This window comes from Antechinus flavipes, chromosome 4 (assembly GCF_016432865.1).
Source record: "Antechinus flavipes isolate AdamAnt ecotype Samford, QLD, Australia chromosome 4, AdamAnt_v2, whole genome shotgun sequence".
Classification (NCBI taxonomy): Eukaryota; Metazoa; Chordata; class Mammalia; order Dasyuromorphia; family Dasyuridae; genus Antechinus; species Antechinus flavipes.
Window position 1 is genome coordinate 163,665,619 of NC_067401.1, and position 19,394 is coordinate 163,685,012.

Below are 19,394 nucleotides of genomic sequence, written 5' to 3' on the forward strand. Positions count from 1 at the left end.
GTATCTAGGACAGAGCCACTTTGTTCACTGTGTTTTTCTTACTTTTGGTACAAAGCCTTGTAAGATCTCAGGAGGTCTGGAGTCTTCTAATTACAACAGCAGGATTTCCCTTCAGTAGGGTTCAACATTGTTGTCTGGTGGACCTACAAGAACTGATGAGGAAGGAAAAAGGGAGAGAAGGAGAAGAGAAAAGGTGAGCATCAGACAGTATGACAGATGGAGTAGAAGGTTTCAGCAGGGGCAGGAAGGGGCTGGTGCACAGGAAAGAGTTAGCATCACAGAGAGGGCCACAGGGAAAGAAAATCCCATCTGTTGCATGATCAAACTGTAAGGTAAAATATAAACTGCAGTGGCTTTGCATGAGCTATTTCTGTCCACACAAAAGTTATAATACTAGCTTTTCAAATGATTGTACTAGTAGTGATTAGTTATTGGAGTCTCTTCTAATCATCTGATTAGGCTGAAAGGCCTGGGTGCTTTGGTATAATGCAATAAATCCTAGATGGATGGACCCTTGGTACCCCATGACAGTGAAAGAGGAATGGGACTCTGCATAAGTCAAAAAGGAGAGTCAACTTTTTTTTTCTCTTTCATCCTTCAAAGTTCTGTAATAAGTAGCAAGTAATTCTTTCTCTGGATTTCCTATGAGAAATGCTATTTAAACTCAAGTCCCCTAGAAATATGTCAAAATTGTAATAGGATACATCTTGCTTATGTCTTGTCTTTTGGTTTTTGCCATTTTTTGTGCATGTCATTAATCTACACTTGAGAATTTTTCTACTTCTTGTTTTTGGGAAACCATAAACATAAGCAAGACTTAACCTTTAAGTAATTCTCCCTGTGACTCTGCAGTAGGGATGGGAAATTAAAATTAATTAATAAAAAAGAATCTAACCTCTCTTTCCAGAAGTCAAACTCTCCTGGTACTGAAACTACTTTATGTGTTTCTGGGTTTAGAGGAGAGAGAACCCTTAGTGGACCAAAAAAGAGAATAATTATTATAGCTCTCCTGGGCCGTGTGGCAGTTTTGTGTATATTGTTGCACAATGATGACCTAAATATAAAAAGTTAGATAAGCGATCTCATAGAGAAAGTCTATGATTGGGAGGAGTGGTAGTCAAATCATGTAATTAGGACTTCAATGTAATTCACAAAATCCTCATTTTTGTTATGTATTATTGCTTTCCATTCAATCTAATATCCATATTGTAGTTACCTATTTCAAAATATAGAGAATATGCTTTTTTAAATGATTTTGCAGAAAGGAGATTGTAGCCAACTCCTTCAACTCTCCACCTCGAAGTAAGTGGATTTCAGAAAAATCTGGAAGCACTTACATGAACTGAAGCTAAGTAAAATAAACAGAACCAAGAGAATATCTCCATAGTAATCAGCTGTGATAGATGTAGCTCTTCTCAGCAACATAATGATCCAAGACAATTTCAAAAGACTTAGGATAGAAAATGCCATCCCCATCCAAAGAAAGAACATGAAGTGAGGATGCAGATGAAAGCATATTATCTTCACTTTAAAATTTTTCTTTCTTATTATTTTTCCCTTTTGTTCTGATTCTTCTTTAATAACATGACTAATGTGGACATATATTTAATATGATTTTACATGCACAGCCTATATCAACTTCCTTATGGTTTGGGGGAAGGGTAAAGGAAGGGACAGAGAAAGAAAAAAATTTGAAACTGATTATAGCTGATTATAGAAAAGCTTGAAAAGATTTACATGAATGGATGCTGAGTAAAACAAGTAGAACAAGGAATAAATAATACACAATAACAGCAAATATGTTCAATGATCAAGTGTGAAAGACTTGGTATTTCTAAAGCAGCTCAGTGATCCAAAGCAATTCCAATAGATATTTGGACAGAAAATGCCACATGCATCCAGAAAAAGATCTAAGGAGAATGAATGTCAATCACCACATGCTATGTTCATTTCTTTTTTTTCTTTTTTTTAATCTCTCTCATTTTTTTCTTTTGCTCTGATGACCCGTCCACCGGGTCATCAAAGTGTGGGCTCTGAGGCTGGCATTTGTCTGTAAGGCTAGGCCTGAAAAGTAATGGGGTTAGAAATGAGGAGGGAGACCAGTTGGGGTGAAAACAAAGTCTCAGTTTAATGAGTGAAGAGGGTTCAGTTAAATACATTTCTGAATAGGGGGTTGCAAAGTAAAGAATGTTACACCAGATGTGTGGCAGACATCCTGGAGCCTAATCGTTATCTTGTACCTGGGCTGATAGGGCCAATTTTCTGGGACACACATTATCTTGTCTCAGGAGTTTGGGATGAATAGTTTGTTTACGATAAGGTTGTAGCTTCAGAATTTATGTGTGGGAAACTGCATTCTTCTTTAGCTCTCTGATTCCCAGGGCATGTAGCTCTTTGATCCCAAGGACATGGTCTCTGGCATGTCCCCCTTTATTTTTTATTTGTGCATGGGTGGGAGGCCTGACTTAGGCTATGTGACCGGCCTCCGGTTGTGGGGAGCGAGCGTTGATACACAACCAATGTTACAATGTCTTAGTATCGCCAATCATTGGAAAGGAGGATGCATGCCACCAAGTGCTGTCTTAGGTCGTCGGGGTCAGCCATACCAACTCGGGGGTACGCCATGCCGAACCCTGTCTTAAGTGGGTGGCCTGACCTCTCGAGGTTGCCCGTCATGGCACTTGCGTGGTCTTACTGCCATGGCTCCAAAATTAAAAAATAATAAGTCAACCTCAAAGCATCCACCACCCGGGGTCACACTAATCCCATCATTGGCTAGACCACTGCCTGCTGAAAGGGGGGGCATAGCCTAGACCTGACCCATCGGTACCAAGGCTCTTCTAGCAACTGGTCATTAAATCTCAGTGAGCCTCCGATGGGCTCGTTGATGTTGAGGTTTTAACAAAATAAGGGATTCTAAGACTAAAGCATCCAAATTCAATCTGAACTAGTGATAGGGGGTGGGGCAAAAGTGCTTAAGGCAAAGTGAATAGGAGCTAGGCGTTCCCATTCTTTCAGGTATTTAGAAAAAATATATACCAGGTTCCCCAATGTTCTACCTCTTCCTTCCCCCTTTTTTTTTCATGGAAAGGAATTATCGAATGACCATTGCCCATATAAATCCCAAGAGTGAATCAAAATCCCTATACATAACAGACTAGTACAGTAGCATTTCCTAAAAATCCCTCAAACATAACAGCAATAATTACACAGTTTTAACAAATCCCATCCCAAATCTTAAGCACACAGTAATAGATGATCCAGGCAAGGTTTAACAGTCAGTCATCAACCATTCCCAAAGTCTCTTATATCAGTCCAAAGTACACTCGATGCAGAGTCCAGTCCATGGTCTCATGTACAAACTGCTGCTTCAGGCTGTGAAGTGATAGGAGGCTCTCATTCCTTGCAGAGTGGGTGTGTCATGCTGGCAATCAAAGCTGATCAAAGCTGATCCAGATTCCAGAAGCAAGTCAATATCTGTAATTTGACCAAAATCTAGAGCAAAAACACAAATCTAGCACATAGATTAGATCAGTCTCAGATAGAAAGACACAGTTCATCAGGTTGCTGCAAAACATGAGGAAGCCAAAATAAATTGTTTCCTATGTGAAGAAATGAGTTTGCTTTACAGGCCAAGCAAACGGGTGCAGTCCCAAGTTGTAACATCAGTGAGGTCTCACAGACCCCTGTTAATTGTCCCCGTATCATGTAGAAACCTTAAAGAAATAAAACACCAATATCCAGTAACAGACAGATGACTAGGCGAAATACTTAGTTGCCCAAGCGTTTAGGATACAATGATTACATATGACCAGACTGAAAATAGAAAGGCATAACATAATTGAATTGCATTAACAGTTCTATTGACCATTGCTCTGATCAGAGAGATCAGTTACAAAAGGAAAAATGCAAGAACATAACTATAACATAACATAAGCAGTTGAGTTTTAACAGCTTATCAATCAATTGTCCCAGTAACTGTCAGAGGGTGGAGCTTTAGAACTCCCAAATAGCATTAACTAATTAACTCTAAGCCAAAAACTTTTACCTCCAATAACAGATGTCATTAATCAAATTTCTGATAACTCTTAAACAATTATTTATCATAACCTTGTAGTAATAACAGAAAGAAATTTCGTCTCAGTAAGTTCACAACTTAGAACAATTATCATATCTGGGTAGGAAAGAAATTTTGTCTCAGTAAGTTCACAACTTAGAACAATTATCATATCTGGGTAGATGTTACATGAGTGAACATTATACATACAAATCATTTTGCTTTTAAAATACCCAATACATAGAAAAATATCCCAAATTGCATATTGTCCATAACAGAAACATTTTCAAAAGGACAAAGAAAAAAAACTATTATTTTCAGAGGCCCTTTAAATAACCTCAGGATGACCCAATACAATCAATTTAAACTTATACAAAACACCCAATTCCACATAAAAGAATTCAAGAAGGTTTTTTTTTTTAACATAGCAATGAAACTTTTAGAAATATTCGTACCAAAGTATGGATCACATTTATGACCATATTCCTCAACCAAGAAAATATTTATGTATCAAGAAACAAATATTCAATCAATTAACTTAAAAGTATGTCCTTAAAAATCAGTTTGCTGAACTGGCTGTAATCAGATAAGAAAAAAAAACAGCAGTAACACACTCTAGAGGGGTGAGGGGAGGAGAGGATTCCACATGGCCACCCTTCCCCCACTCCTGCCCCCTGGAAAAAACTTCTCTCAGGTTCCCATTCAAATTTCCTAATGGGGATCCTTTTCAAGATTTAACCCATCAGTTTCCCAATATCAGGTTTCTTCCCAAATTCACCCATTTCCAACTTTCTCTTTCCCCCTGACTACATACTTAAACAATCTCCTTAAAGAACTTTCCTATCAGATGCTCCTGATGCTACTGTAAAATAGCATAAGACAGTAGAGGTGGATGGCTCCCTCCCCCACCTCTTTACCTACTCCCAAAAGTCTTTCACCTTCCTTAAATCATGCAAACCTCTAATTGCCCCTACTAATCAGTCTTTCCTAAATCACCTGCATTCCTCTTTCCTTTTTCCTTCAAAAACCTGTAAGATTCACACTATAGTGAATAGTCCAAACCTCCAAAAACCCACACATGTCCAGCAGAGCTGGTTTTAAAATATAACTTATGTTAACAAATAACTCAATATATTTCAGAAGGTAACAAACTGAATCAAATTAATACAGCTGTTTTTTAAAGTTTTTTTTTCTTTTACCACATTCCTACTAACAGCTATTAGCATCTTATCTCCAGAGCTTTTTATTGCCCAGGCCAGGCTAACCTTGAATTTTATTGCTCTTTACTCTAGTAGGCTTTTCCTTACTTACAAATTAGTACAACAGGTTAAAAGTTTTAAAATCACAAGCAAATTTTCAAACAACCAATTCCCAAATTTGTTAATCATTGTTCTTAAACTTGACAAAGCTTTTAAATCAGCAAAAACAGACTAGGGGCTGTATTTTAACTTTCCGAAATTCCAAATCCCTTTCAATCCTTTCTCTCACTTTTGTCTCCCTTTGTCTCACAGGCTGCTGCAGTCAGCCAGAGACAGGGACAGAGAGAGAGAGAGAAAGATTTTTCAAGCTTCTTGATATTTGCTAAGCCTGCACACAGAGGCTGAATCCTTATCTCTTACAAGTTTGCTAACTTTTAACACAGACACACACAGACAGACATGGAGCTCCGTTTTAGTAAGCATAGTTGCAACGATGTTCTTAAAAATTTTTCCAACCAATAAAACAGACAAATCACACAGAACATAGAACACACATCACACAGACTACACAGTTACAACATTAAACAAACATATACCACATCTGGCTTCTTAACACAGGGAAAGCAAGCTGTGCAGGGGTGGGGTTTTTAATTTTTGTGAGTGAGGGGAGGTTATTCTTCAAGGGTCTCACCACTTTGGGTAATTAATTATCGGGGCAGTAAGAAAGGGCAAGCTGTAAAGAGGTGGAATATACCCTGCAGCCTCACTTTCTAATTCACCAACGTCTGAGGCACTAAGGGCATTCTGAGTTTTTACAGGGAGTTTAGGTTGGGGGGCGGGGAAGACGGGGTATGCGAGATTGCCTTCTACGGGGGGAGTCCCTTCTTTGGGAAGCGGGGGGTAGATAGACTTGACGGGGGTGGGGATCTCAAAGATCCCTGACGGGGAATATTTACTCCTCTTTCTAGTTCCCATGATTGCGGCAGATGATTCACTCACCTTTCAGTTGCGGGGCTCTCTGTGGAGCAAGTCTGCGTGGCTCTCTGTAGAGCGATCTGCGTGGCTCTCTGCGGTAGAGCGATCTCGTAGGGGTCCGGACGAGCTTCTTCTTACCTCTTCTTAATCTGCCGGGCAAATGTTCAGCCTCGGGGCCCCACGTTTGGGCGTCAATTGACCCGTCCACCGGGTCATCAAAGTGTGGGCTCTGAGGCTGGCATTTGTCTGTAAGGCTAGGCCTGAAAAGTAATGGGGTTAGAAATGAGGAGGGAGACCAGTTGGGGTGAAAACAAAGTCTCAGTTTAATGAGTGAAGAGGGTTCAGTTAAATACATTTCTGAATAGGGGGTTGCAAAGTAAAGAATTTTACACCAGATGTGTGGCAGACATCCTGGAGCCTAATCGTTATCTTGCACCTGGACTGATAGGGCCAATTTTCTGGGACACACATTATCTTGTCTCAGGAGTTTGGGATGAATAGTTTGTTTACGATAAGGTTGTAGCTTCAGAATTTATGTGTGGGAAACTGCATTCTTCTTTAGCTCTCTGATTCCTAGGGCATGTAGCTCTTTGATCCCAAGGACATGGTCTCTGGCACTCTGATTTTTCTCTGACAATATAATTCATAAAGCAATGTGTATTAAAAATACTGAAACATGTTCTTCCCTCCCTGCATAATCCCTTGTAAACCTGGTTTCATCCTCATCTCTCCATTGAAATTGAAGTTTCATAAAGGTAAATAAGAATCTTCTAAACATATACTTCTTAGGCTTTTTTTATTTGATTTGATTTTTAAAAAAGAATTCCTTCTCATTGGAAACTGAGTGGATGCCCCTCAGTTGGAGATTGGCCGAACAAGTTATGGTATATGACCATTGTAGAATATTATTGTTCTATAAGACATGATCAGCAGAATGATTTCAGAGAAGAATGGAGAAATTTACATGAACTGATACTAAGTGAAGTTAGCAGAACCAGGAGATCATTATACATGACAACAGCAAGTTATTCAATGATCAATTCTGATGGGCATGGCTCTCGTCTACAATTTGGTGATTCAGACCATTTCCAGTGGTCTCATGATGAAAAATGCCATCTACACCCAGAGAGAGGACAATGGATACTGAGTATGGACCACACTATAATATTTTCACTCTTTTTTTTCTTTTTTTAAATAACTTTTTATTGATAGAACGCATGCCAGGGTAATTTTTTTACAGCATTATCCCTTGCACTCACTTCTGTTCTGATTTTTCTCCTCCCTCCCTCCACCCCCACCCCCAGATGGCAAGCAATACTTTACATGTTGAATAGGTTACAGTATATCCTAGATACAATATATGTGTGCAGAACCAAACAGTTTTCTTGTTGCACAGGGAGAATTGGATTCAGAAGGTAGAAATAACCCGGAAAGAAAAACAAAAATGCAAGCAGTTTATATTCATTTCCCAGTGTTCTTTCTTTGGGTGTAGCTGCTTCTGTCCATCCTTGATCAATTGAAACTGAATTAGCTCTCTTTATCAAAGAGATGCACTTCCATCAGAATACATCCTCAAACAGTATCATTGTTGAGGTATATAATGATCTCCTGGTTCTGCTCATTTCACTTAGCATCAATTCATGCAGGTCTCGCCACTCCTCTCTGTATTCATCCTGCTGGTCATTCCTTACAGAACAATAATATTCTATAACGTTCATATACCACAATTTACTCAACCATTCTCCAATTGATGGGCATCCATTCACTTTCCAGCTTCTAGCCACTACAAACAGGGCTGCCACAAACATTTTGGCACTTACAGGTCCCTTTCCCTTCTTTAATATCTCTTTGGGGTATAAGCCTAGTAGAAACACTGCTGGATCAAAGGGTATGCACAGTTTGATAACTTTTTGAGCATAGTTCCAAATTGCTCTCCAGAATGGCTGGATGTGTAATATTTTCACTCTTTTGGTTGTTGTTTGCTTGTATTTTGTTTCCTTTCTCATTTTTTTTCCTCTTTTGATCTGATTTTTCTTGTGCAGCACAATATTTATGGAAATATGTATAGAATTTCACATGTTTAACATATATTGGATCACTTGTCAACTGGGAGAGGAAAGGAGAGGAAAAAATTAGAACACAGGGTTTTGTAGGGGTCAATGTCAAAAATTATCCATGTATATATTTTGGAAATAAAAAGTTTTAATTTTTAAAGAAAAGGAATGAAAATAATTCTTTCTCATTTAACTCTTTACAGCACTGGAACTTTACTTGGATTCAAAATCTTCTAACTCTCCAAGTGTTTTCTTCTGTGTCTAATCACTTCTGCATCTACTTTATTGGATCTTTAATTGAATAATTCATTCTCTTTAACCAGAGAGATCAAAACTCAAGAAATGTGACTTGTCTTTCTCAGTAGCAGCACAAGACACTAGCTTCTTCTTGAAGTACCCAAGCAAGAGAAAACACAGGGCAGCCAAAATAATGAAAATTTAAGAGCATTTATTGCTAGCTAGCGACTGAAAACCACCAGAACAGGGGAGTCAGAGAATGAGTGGTTTCAGGGCCACATAGTTAAAGAAAGAAGAGATAGACATCAAAATGTTTCTGATACATTTGTCATAGTAAAAGGAATTTCTATTCTAGACAGAAGGCAATGATTATCACACTAAGAGTGCCATTCCCAGACAGGCAATAAGATAGTATTTCTTTATGTTTATCAAGTTGTCAAGGTCTTAAGTTTTTTAGGGCAGTGCATCTGGAGATAGTATTTTTACCATCTACATTAGAGCATGAAGAGCTAGTAATAAACTTCTAACTAAAAAGTTTCAAGATTATTTTTCTCATGGTCCCATCTGGGGTTCTTTTCCACTTCATTCCTATTCAAATCTCTCCATTACACATCATCCTTTCATTGATATATTTTATCCCTCCCGATTTTTTATATACAAGAAAATTTAGGGACCACTAGTGTTTTCTTAAATCCAGGTCTTTAGTCATGCCATTTCTATGACTCAATTGCCCTGTCTGATCCTTCCTCCAACCTCCCTCATCTTTCTCATACAACTAACAACAAAGTTCTAACATATGCACATTTTATGTATGTGCAATATACTATATTATCCAGACCAAAAAAGAAATCTAGAGATAATTTAGATATAGTGTCAGATATTCTGCCTGCCTTTGTTCTGGGCATCTGGACATTCAAAGGGCATATGTCTTTTTTTTTTAATTTTGTTAAAGCTTTTTTATTTACAAAACATATGCATGAGTAATTTTTCAACATTTACCCTTGAAAAACTTTCTGTTCCAAATTTTTACAACCTTTCCCCTACCTCCTCCCCTAGATGGCAGATAGTCCAATATATGTTAATTTGTTAAAATATATGTCAAATTCAATATATGTATACATATTTATACAGTTATCTTGCTGTACAAGAAAAATTGCATCAAGAAGGGGAAAAAAAAACCTGAGAAAGAAAACAAAATGCAAGCAGACATCAACAGAAAGAATGAAAATGCTATGTTGTGGTCCATACTCAGTTCCCACAATCCTCTCTCTGGGTTTATATGACTCCCTTCATCACTGAACAACTGCAACTGGTTTGAATCATCTCATTGTTGAAGAGAGCCATGTCCATCAGAATCTATCATTGTTAATTGGTCTCCTGAAAGTTAGTTCCTTCTCTTTCCAATCCCCCCTCCATAAACTGCTAAACTAATCTTCCTCAATTCTAAAAACTTTGACATTTAAAGTCTTACATAATCTAACTTTGGTCTATCTTAGATTGATTGCATTTTACTTTGTTTCATACACAATCAAGCTATCTTACTGTGATTTTCCAACCTCAACATTCCATCTTCCATTTCTTTGTCTTTATCAAATTTTCCCTCTCTGGTTGAAAGTCTATCCTTTGTCATCCCTGCCTCTTACACAAATGTAGTGCATTAATAGAAGTCTATACAAACAAGAGACAGGGGAGAGGCTGATACTTGAAACTTGATTTCAACTAAGGTGCTCAAAGAAACGAAGAATACAAATACACAAATGTACACACACAAGATTGGGTACAGAAATGCATTTCACTCAGTGGGGAATTAGGAGAATATGAGAAGAAGGGTGGATTAGAGGGAGGGTAAATTAAGGAATGGATTAGTCTTTAGCAAAACAAAATTTAAGGAAATACAAAAATATTTAGAGTTTTTTTTAAGGTAGCTTGCAAGGACTTATGTCTCAAGTAAAACTTAACAAGAAATTCAACCTGAGGCAGTTCTCTGAGCAAGATCATATTTCTTTCAGGGACATATGCTGCCTGTCAACAAATGGGTCAATGAATCCCTTGGTTCTCTTTATGCCAAATACCACTAACAGATGGAAAAAACCCCTTTTATAGATTTGGGGGAGCATAAAACAAAGAATAGAATGGGGTAGATGACATCATAGGATTGGAGACAACATATTGGTTACAAAGCTGAGGTCCAGGGAACAATATGATTCATTGGAAGTTTGGAATGGGGACTAACAAAAACTCCCCTTTTCACTCATGAGACTAAGAAGTGCTCATTTAAGTGCAGCTACAAGGTTTAGAGATGACAGTTTTAGTCGTTATTCAATCATGTCACTAGAAGCCATTTGGGAAGAGCTGTTGGTTTAGAGTGATAGAACTGCAGGTTTGCTTTTCAGCTAGGATGGTTTTTCTTCTGTGAGCTTTAAATTGGACCAGAAACTGGAACTGAAATGCTGCTTTGCTCCTGGATTTCAAGCATCACTGCCACTACTCTTTTTCTGAATTTATGGTATGATGCCTTCTTTCATTCTTCTATGCATTTGTTGTGACTTAGTTGCCAGGTAGCAAAGCTGCCAATTGGCATGGATGCCCCACATGAGTCTAGAATTTCCTCCTAAACATGTCCACAGACTATGCCTTGTACGTAAGTGATCTGGAATATTCCTGGGCAGATTTCATCCCCAAAGTTCTAAAACTTTCCTGCTTCTCTTTAAGGAACTGATCTGGAAAACTGAACTCACTGTGATTTTCTCTTGGATTTGTCCATCAGAATTTGGTCTAGTACATTTTCTAGATCAATTGGAGGAGTCTGCTAGGAGAACTCACTGTATTTCTGCCTTTTCAAAAGAGAAAGAAAAAAAAATGACACTTTTTTAAAACTTGAAGGATCCTCAATAACCATTTTGTCAAATCCATAACTTTAAAAATAATTAAAATATGTACTATAGTGTACCCAACAAATGGTCAAAAACCTTCAGTAAGTGGGTTCCTACCCATTACCTCCTGAGACACCTCTTTGTTGTTGTTCAGTTTTTCATTCTGTCTGACTCTTTGGAATTTTCTTGGCAGAGATACTATTTCTTTCTCCAGCTTATTTTACCAAGGGGGAAATTGAAGTGAACTGTGTTAAATGACTTGTCCAAGATCATATAGCTAATAAGTGTCTGAGGCTGGATTTGAACTCAGTTATTTCTGACTCACATCTGGCACTTTATGTACTGAACTACCAAGTTGCCCTTTAAGACATCTCTGGATTCCTCTAATTGTTAGGAAATGTTTCCTTAGATCTAACCCTCTTTGAATGGAGAGTGTTCAGTAGAAGACACGAGCACAGGGCAAATATGTAAGATCTTGCTGTTTTCAAAATGGAAATATATAGTCATTATATCCTAAACAATTAGGTAAACAAGTATTTGGCCTAGACATCTGCCGGGTTATGGTACATACATAATTGTATGAAATAAGTTCCTTAAATGGTTCAAAATGATGCAAGAATAATTAACTATTGATACAATTGTCTGTGGAACCTGACTTTTGATTATTGATTATTGAAATTAGAATCAGAAACATCTTCAGTATGGTTTGGGGAAGAGAATTTTAGTGCAATCAGTTTTCTTAGAGGGATTACCCATGAAAAAATCAATTTTATTCAAGTTTGTTACTCACGTAGAAATAATATTTGTTTGTACTATGTGTCCTGTGGTACATACATGTTTTCTTATAAACACCTTCTTTGACATGTATTGTTCTGGAATTAACACTTAAGTACTCTTCAAAGGCTTTATTATAATTGGATTAACATTAGCTTCTTATAAATTCATTTGTGAATCTTGGGGTGGGAATCCTTTATCTGCAAGTGTGTTATTACTCATATTTCCATGCCACTTATTATTTAACCTTCTTGTTTGTCTTTTCTAGGCTCTAAACCATGCTCTTCCAACTACTTGCTCAAACTGTATACCATCTTCTAGCTTATTCCAAGACTCAGCACCCCTTGGCATCTTCCCTCCTAAATCTAGACCTCACTCAGCAGGGTCAGCTCTACTCCCCTTGTCAGTCTGAAGTAGTTACAGAAGGTGAGTCTCATTCCTCCCCTGTTCCAATGAATTTGGGTCCTAATTATTAGAGAGGAAATGATGTGGAGCAGCCTTTAAGAATATAATAGTAATAATCCCCAGGCTATTTGACTTTGGGAACGATATAATAGAAACCCAATAGTACTAGACTCCCTTACTTTACTTTTTTAAAAATTTATTTTATTTTAAAAAACAAAGAAAAATATATAAAAGGAATACAAAACAAAATAAAACAAAACAAAAGAGAACAGTGTCCTGTGCCCAGAAGAACATCAGAGAAGATTCAAAATATATAACAACAAATTACCAGTTCAAGAAAGTATATACATTAGTAAAAGAAATTATATTCATGAATGTTCATCTTTTTTTTCTTTCTTGTAAATTGTTCTTTTGTTCTCTGCTGTGCACTTATTTAAACTTTATTCTTTTTTCCCCTTTTCATCCCACCTCCTACCCCTAAGCAGGCTATAATTAAGATAAAAGTATATCTATGCATGCGTATATAGAGAGATAGAAACTCATAGACCCCCACACATACACACATATATCTTTCCTATCCCTGCTGACTCTTTGCTTTAATTTTGTTCCTAATTTGCCTTGCTATTTCTTAACCTCCCACCCATGCATGGATCCCTCCCTTGTCTTCTTCCTAATACTTTATTTCCTGTTTGCCTCTCTTCTTATTTCTATATAGATTTTGGAGGGTGCTATACCCTTCGTGGTATATATGTAGTGTTATCTTATTTAACCCATTCCCAATGTGAGTAGGTTTTAAGAATTATGAGTCCTCCCCCCTCTAATACTTATGTGTCTATTTTTCCTCTGTACCTCATTTGTATGATATAATTACTATTTTTACCTTACCTCTGCCCCAATCTTTCTTTTAAGCTACCCTATTGTTGATATCCATGTCAAATATATTTATTTCCCATGTAAAAAAGAAAAAAACAAATCAATTTGTCCATGTTGAGTGCCTTGAAGCTGATCTTTGATATTAGCTCTTATATGTCAAATTTTCTATTAAGTTCAGATTTGGTTGATAGAAAGTCCTGAAAATCTGCAAGTTTGTTGAATGTCCATTTTTTCCTCATTCAGTAATACACATAATTTTACTGGATATTACATTTTTGGCCACAGACCTAATTCTTTTAATTTTCAGTAGATATGCTTCCAAGACCTGCTATCTTTTATTGTGTCTGCTGATAAATCCTATGCAATTCTAATTCTAGCTCCAGTACATTTGAATTGTTTTTTATTTGTTTCTTGCAAAATTTTCTCTCTGATTTCTGGTTTCAAAATTTGGCCATAATATTCTTATCTGTTTTCCACAAAGGATCTCTTTGTAATTGGTGAATTTTTTCTATTTCTACTTTCCCTTCACATTCCAGCATTTCAGGATAATTTTCTTAGATTATTTCTTGCATTATTATGTCAAGGTCTTTTTATTGGCCACCATTTTCAGACAGTCCAATTATTATGTTTTTACTTCTTGGTTTGTTCTCTTCATCTGTCATTTTTCTTATGAGATGTTTCACATTCTGTTCTGGTTTTTTTCATTCTTTATAATCTGTTTTGTTATTTCTTGTTCTGTCTTAGTTTCACTATCTTCCCCTTGCCCAATTCTAAAGTTAAAAGAATTATTTTCATCTTTTTTGTATCTCTTTTTCTAATTAGTTAACTTTTTTTATACTCATCTTGTTTTTGTTAGATAGTTTATATATAAATTTTGGTTTTTCCTCAATATCTGATATGAGTCCAGTACCTCATTTTATCCTAATATTAAATTTAAAATAAGAGTATTGGTGTCAGAGTTCTATGTCTAACATTAGGATGTTTTTTATTATTACTACTATTATTATTGTTATTATTGGTATCCTTTTTCAAAAACTCTAGATTTGAGTAAAAAGTAGCATTACTATATTTAATAACTTTGCTGGAAAGCCAAAGACTAGGAGATGAGTCAATGAAGATGAGAACTGAGGAGTATTTCCCGTATTAAAAAGCCAGGTTTTTTCCAGAGCTGAACTCTGGTAAAGTCAGCAAAGTCTGAGGTTCTAGCCAACCAGTTTCCAGTTATCAATGCAAAATACAAAATAAATACAAGGCAAAATTTTGAAGGAGGAGGAATTTGTAGCCAATGGGATTGGGAAAAATACCACATAGCGCAAAGTTTCTTAATCTTTTTTTGTATTATGTTCTCATTTAATAGTCTGATAAAGCCTATGGACCCATTCTTAGAGCTACATTTTTACATGCATAAAATAAATAAAATATATAAGATTACCAAAAAAAAAATCACATTGAAATAGTATTATCAAAATATTTATTTTCTAAAACCAAATTCACTTCCTTTAGGATAGAAAGTTTTTTTTGTCTTTCTTTTTCCTTAATAATTGTTTTATTTTTTCTGATTATACTTGTATAATAAAATTTTTAATACACATTTCTTTATGAACTATGCTGGGAGAGAGAAAGCAGAACAAAAGGGAAAAACCATGGGAGGGGAAAGAAACAAAAAAAAAGTGAACTTTCTATCCAAAGTTTATTGAGATTGTCTTGAAAGGATAGAAAGTTTTGTTTTGGAAGGTATGACTTGATGATAGAAGAGATTCTAAACCAATGCAAAGGAGATATTGCAGTTCCTATATGAGGAACAAAAAGGACAGTTTGACAATCATAGAGTACAGAGTGGAGCAGAAAAGGTTGGAAAGGTAGGTTAGGGACCTGTTGTGAAGTAAAAAGAATATGAAGATAATCTGAGTTTCATTATTACTCAAAAGAGATAATCCTAAGGACTCATAAAAGAAACTAAACAGATTTTAAATGTTCATTGTCCAAACTACAATATTTAGTTGAATGACAGTATACTAATACCTCTACAACAAGATAATGAATTAGTCCCTAAACCAAGGAAACATCCACAATGTGTATGGTTCTAAGCTGAAGGACCTGGGGCTTTGGTATAATTCAATAAATCCTAGATGGAAAGACTCTTGGTACCCCATGACAGTGACAGAGCAATGGGGTCCTACATCAGTCAAAAAAGAGAGACAACTTCTGTTTTTTCTCTTTCATCCTTAAAAGCTCTGTAATAAGTAGCAAGTAACTCTTTCTCTAGACTTCCTATGAGAAATGCTATATTAAATACCAGTCCTCTGAAAGTATGTAAAAGTTGTTATGGGTTACTTTTTGCTTCTTGTCTTTTGGCTTTTACCATGTTTTTGTGCATGGAATTAATCTACACTTGAGAATTTTTCTACTTCTTGTTTTTGGGAGACCATAAACATGAACCAGATTTAACCTTCACATCACTCTCCCTGGGACTGTGAAATAGGGATGGGAAATTAAAATAAATTAATAAAAAAGAATCTAACCTCTCTTTCCAGAAGTCAGACTCTCCTGGTACTGAACCTACTTTATGTGTTTTTGGGTTTAGAGGAGAGAGAATCCTTAGCGGACCAAAAAAGAGAATAATTACTATAGCTCTCCTGGTTCCCATGGCAGTTTTGTGTATATTGTTACACAATGATGACCTAAATATTAAAAGTTAAAAAAGAGACGTCATAGAGAAAGTCTCTGATTAGGAGGAGTGGTAGTCAAATGTAACTAGGACTGCAATGTAATTCACAAAATCCTCATTTTTGTTATGTATTATTATTTTCCACTCGATCTAATATCTATATTATAATTACCTATTTCAAAATAAAGAGAATAAAATATGCTTTTTAAAATAACTTTACACAAAAGAGATTGAAGCCAACTCCTTCAACTCTCTACCTCAAAGTAAATGGATTTCAGAAAAATCTGGAAGATCTTACATGAACTGATGATAAGTGAAGTAAGCAGAACCAGGAGAATATTTACATAGTAACAGCAAGATTGTGTGATGATCAACTATGATAGACATAGCTCTGCTCAGCAACACAGTGATCCAAGACAATTTCAAGAGACTTGTGATAGAAAATGCCATCCCCATCCAAAGAAAGAATCATAAAGTCTGAATGCACATTGAAGCATACTATTTTCACTGTAATTTTTTTCTTTCTGATGGTTTTTTCCTTTTGTTCTAATTCTTCTTTCATAACATGACCAATATGAACATATATTTAATGATTTTATATGTATAACCTATATCAAATTGCTTACAATGGGAGGGGTCAGGAAGGGACAGAGAAAGAAAAAAACTTGGAATTCAAAATCTTACAAAAATGAATGTTAAAAACAATTTTATGTGTAATTAGAAAAAATGCTACTAAAAATTTTCCTCAAAATACGCATTTTCTCTTCCTTCCTTCTTATTTCAGAAGGAAGGATATTCCAGATTATTCCAACATCTAAGCCTGTACCTATGTCTTTTATCTAATCTTCACCTCCTCCAGGATCTATGTCATCTCCATTTCTTACCTCAATGAATCTGCCATCTTTCTCTCTTCACTAACTACTTTTCACATAACTACCAAAAAACAGACCTATGCAAGCCTCTTCAAGGCTTTTAAACACACACAAACACACATAAATAAACACACACACACACACACACACACACACACACACACAAAACCACTTACTTTATCCAGAAAATATTGCATCACTCCTCAAGGTCAAACTTTTTGAAAATGTCTCAAGCGAAAACCTGCTCTTGCCATTATTGGGTCTGTACCCTAAGGAAATGGTAATTCTGGAGAATAATTTGCAACTATGCCCAAAGGACAATAAAACTGTGCATACTCTTTGACCCAGCAATACCAACTAAGACTACATGTATCTTTCAAAGAGATCAAAGACAAAAGGAAAGAAACTATTTGAACAAAAATATTTGTATCACCTTTTTTTGTAGTGGCAAAGAACTGGAATCTGAAGGGATTCCCATGAATCCCATAACTGAACAACTTGTAGGATATGATTGTGAGGGAACATTATTATTATGTTACAAAAAATGCTAAAGGGAATGGTTTCAGAAAAATCATACAATTGCTAAAATAGATACAAAGTGAAGTGGCAGAAGTTGAAGAAAATAATTCATACACAATAATAGTAATATTGTAACAACGATCAACTTTGAAGGAGTTCTATTCTCATCAATACAATGCCCAAGACAATTCGAAAGGACTCATGATGAAAAAAGCTATCCATTTTCAGAAAGAAAATTGATGAATTCTGAGTAAAAATTTAAGCAACTTTTTCACTTTCTTATTTTCCTTTTTGTTCAACATGGTTAATGTGATTTGCATGACTTCACATGTATAATGGGTGTCATATTGCTTGTTTTTCAGTGGATGGAGAAAAGGGTAGAGACTGAGAGAGAATTTGGAACTCAAAAGAAGAATGTAAAAAAAAGAAAAGAAAAGAAAAGTATCCTTACTCAGAGGACTATTATTATTATCCCTGTTAATCTCAGGAAACCTCAGTTCCCAGTATTCATCCTGAGAAGATTATCTAAGAAACACAGGATCTTAGAATAGAAGAAAACAAATACAATTGGCAAGCAAAATCAGAGATTATTTTTAAAAAACACTCTGGGGGGAAAAAAGCATTCCACCCACTTCTCAATCAATAATTTACTGCCAGGTAAATCTTAACCTCTTTTTGTTTTATTATACTTGAATAGAATCTTCTCTTCTCTCCTAATCCATTTTATTATCTCTGTGTGGGTAGGAGAGAAATAAAATTTACGTTTAATTGTTTCCATCGTATCTATATCATCTCCCATGGTTCTCAGATACAGACTGACTTCTCTAAAAGTTCTGAGTAATTTCTAGCTACTTATGCAATCTAAAGATAAGTTCCTATTCTTGATTGGACTTTTAACTGCTTTTCAATGATGCCTTTGACTTTTTGCTTTATCCTCTGACTTCGGAATGTAAATGTGCTATCAGATGTGACTGTATTTCTTTTTTTTTAATTAAAACTCTTTATTTTCAAAATATATTCATGTATAATTTTCAACATTCACCCTTGTAAAACATTGCATTCCAATTTTTTCCCTCTCTTTCTCCCACTCCCTACCCTAGATAACAAGTAATCCAATATATGTTAAACGTGCAATTTTTCTATACATATTTCCACAAATATCATGCTGTACAAGAAAAATCAAATCAAAAAGGAAAAAAAATGAGAAAGAAACAAAATGCAACCAAACAACAATAAAAAGGAATGAAAATGTTATGTTGTTATACACACTGCTTTCCCATTGTCCTCTCTCTGGGTGCAGATGACTTATTTCATCACAAAATCATTAAAACTGGTCTGAATCATCTCATTGTTGAAAAGAGCCACATGCATCAGAATCATTATGTTACTGTATAATCTTGCTGTTTCCCTGTATAATGATCTCCTGGTTTTTCTCATTTCATTTAGTATCAGTTCCTGTAAATCTCTCCAGACCTCTCTGAAGTCATTCAGGTGATCATTTCTTATAGAACAATAATATTCCATAAAATTCGTAACCCATAACTTATCCAGCCATTCTCCAACTGTCAGTTATCCACTCAGTTTCCTATTTTTTCTTTCTACAATAAAGACTGCCACAAAGACTTTTATACATATGTACTCCTTTCCCTGTTTTATGATATCTTTGGGATACAAGCCCAATAGAAACAGATGTGACTGTTTTTCAAAACTTTGGTCCTTTTAAGATCAGTGATATATATAGATATATAGATATATATGGCTGTCTCTGTGATTTGATATAATGAACATGGGAATTGTTATGATCAATAAGTCTCAACTAATTTAGGCTGGTTGTTGGGTGACAAATATATAATCCCTCACTGAACTTGAATTCAGCATTCTCTAGCTG

General features: G+C 35.8%; 1 long non-coding RNA gene across 1 annotated transcript in view; it reads left to right on the forward strand.

Moving 5' to 3' along the window:
• LOC127560608 (uncharacterized) overlaps positions 1-19,111 on the forward strand; it is a 28,080-nt gene extending 8,969 nt beyond the window's left edge. Inside the window, exons 2-3 of the long non-coding RNA XR_007953375.1 lie at positions 12,438-12,595; positions 17,869-19,111. This is a non-coding gene — a long non-coding RNA (uncharacterized LOC127560608). The remainder of the gene's footprint in view (positions 1-12,437; positions 12,596-17,868) is intronic.
• Positions 19,112-19,394: the final 283 nt, after the last annotated feature.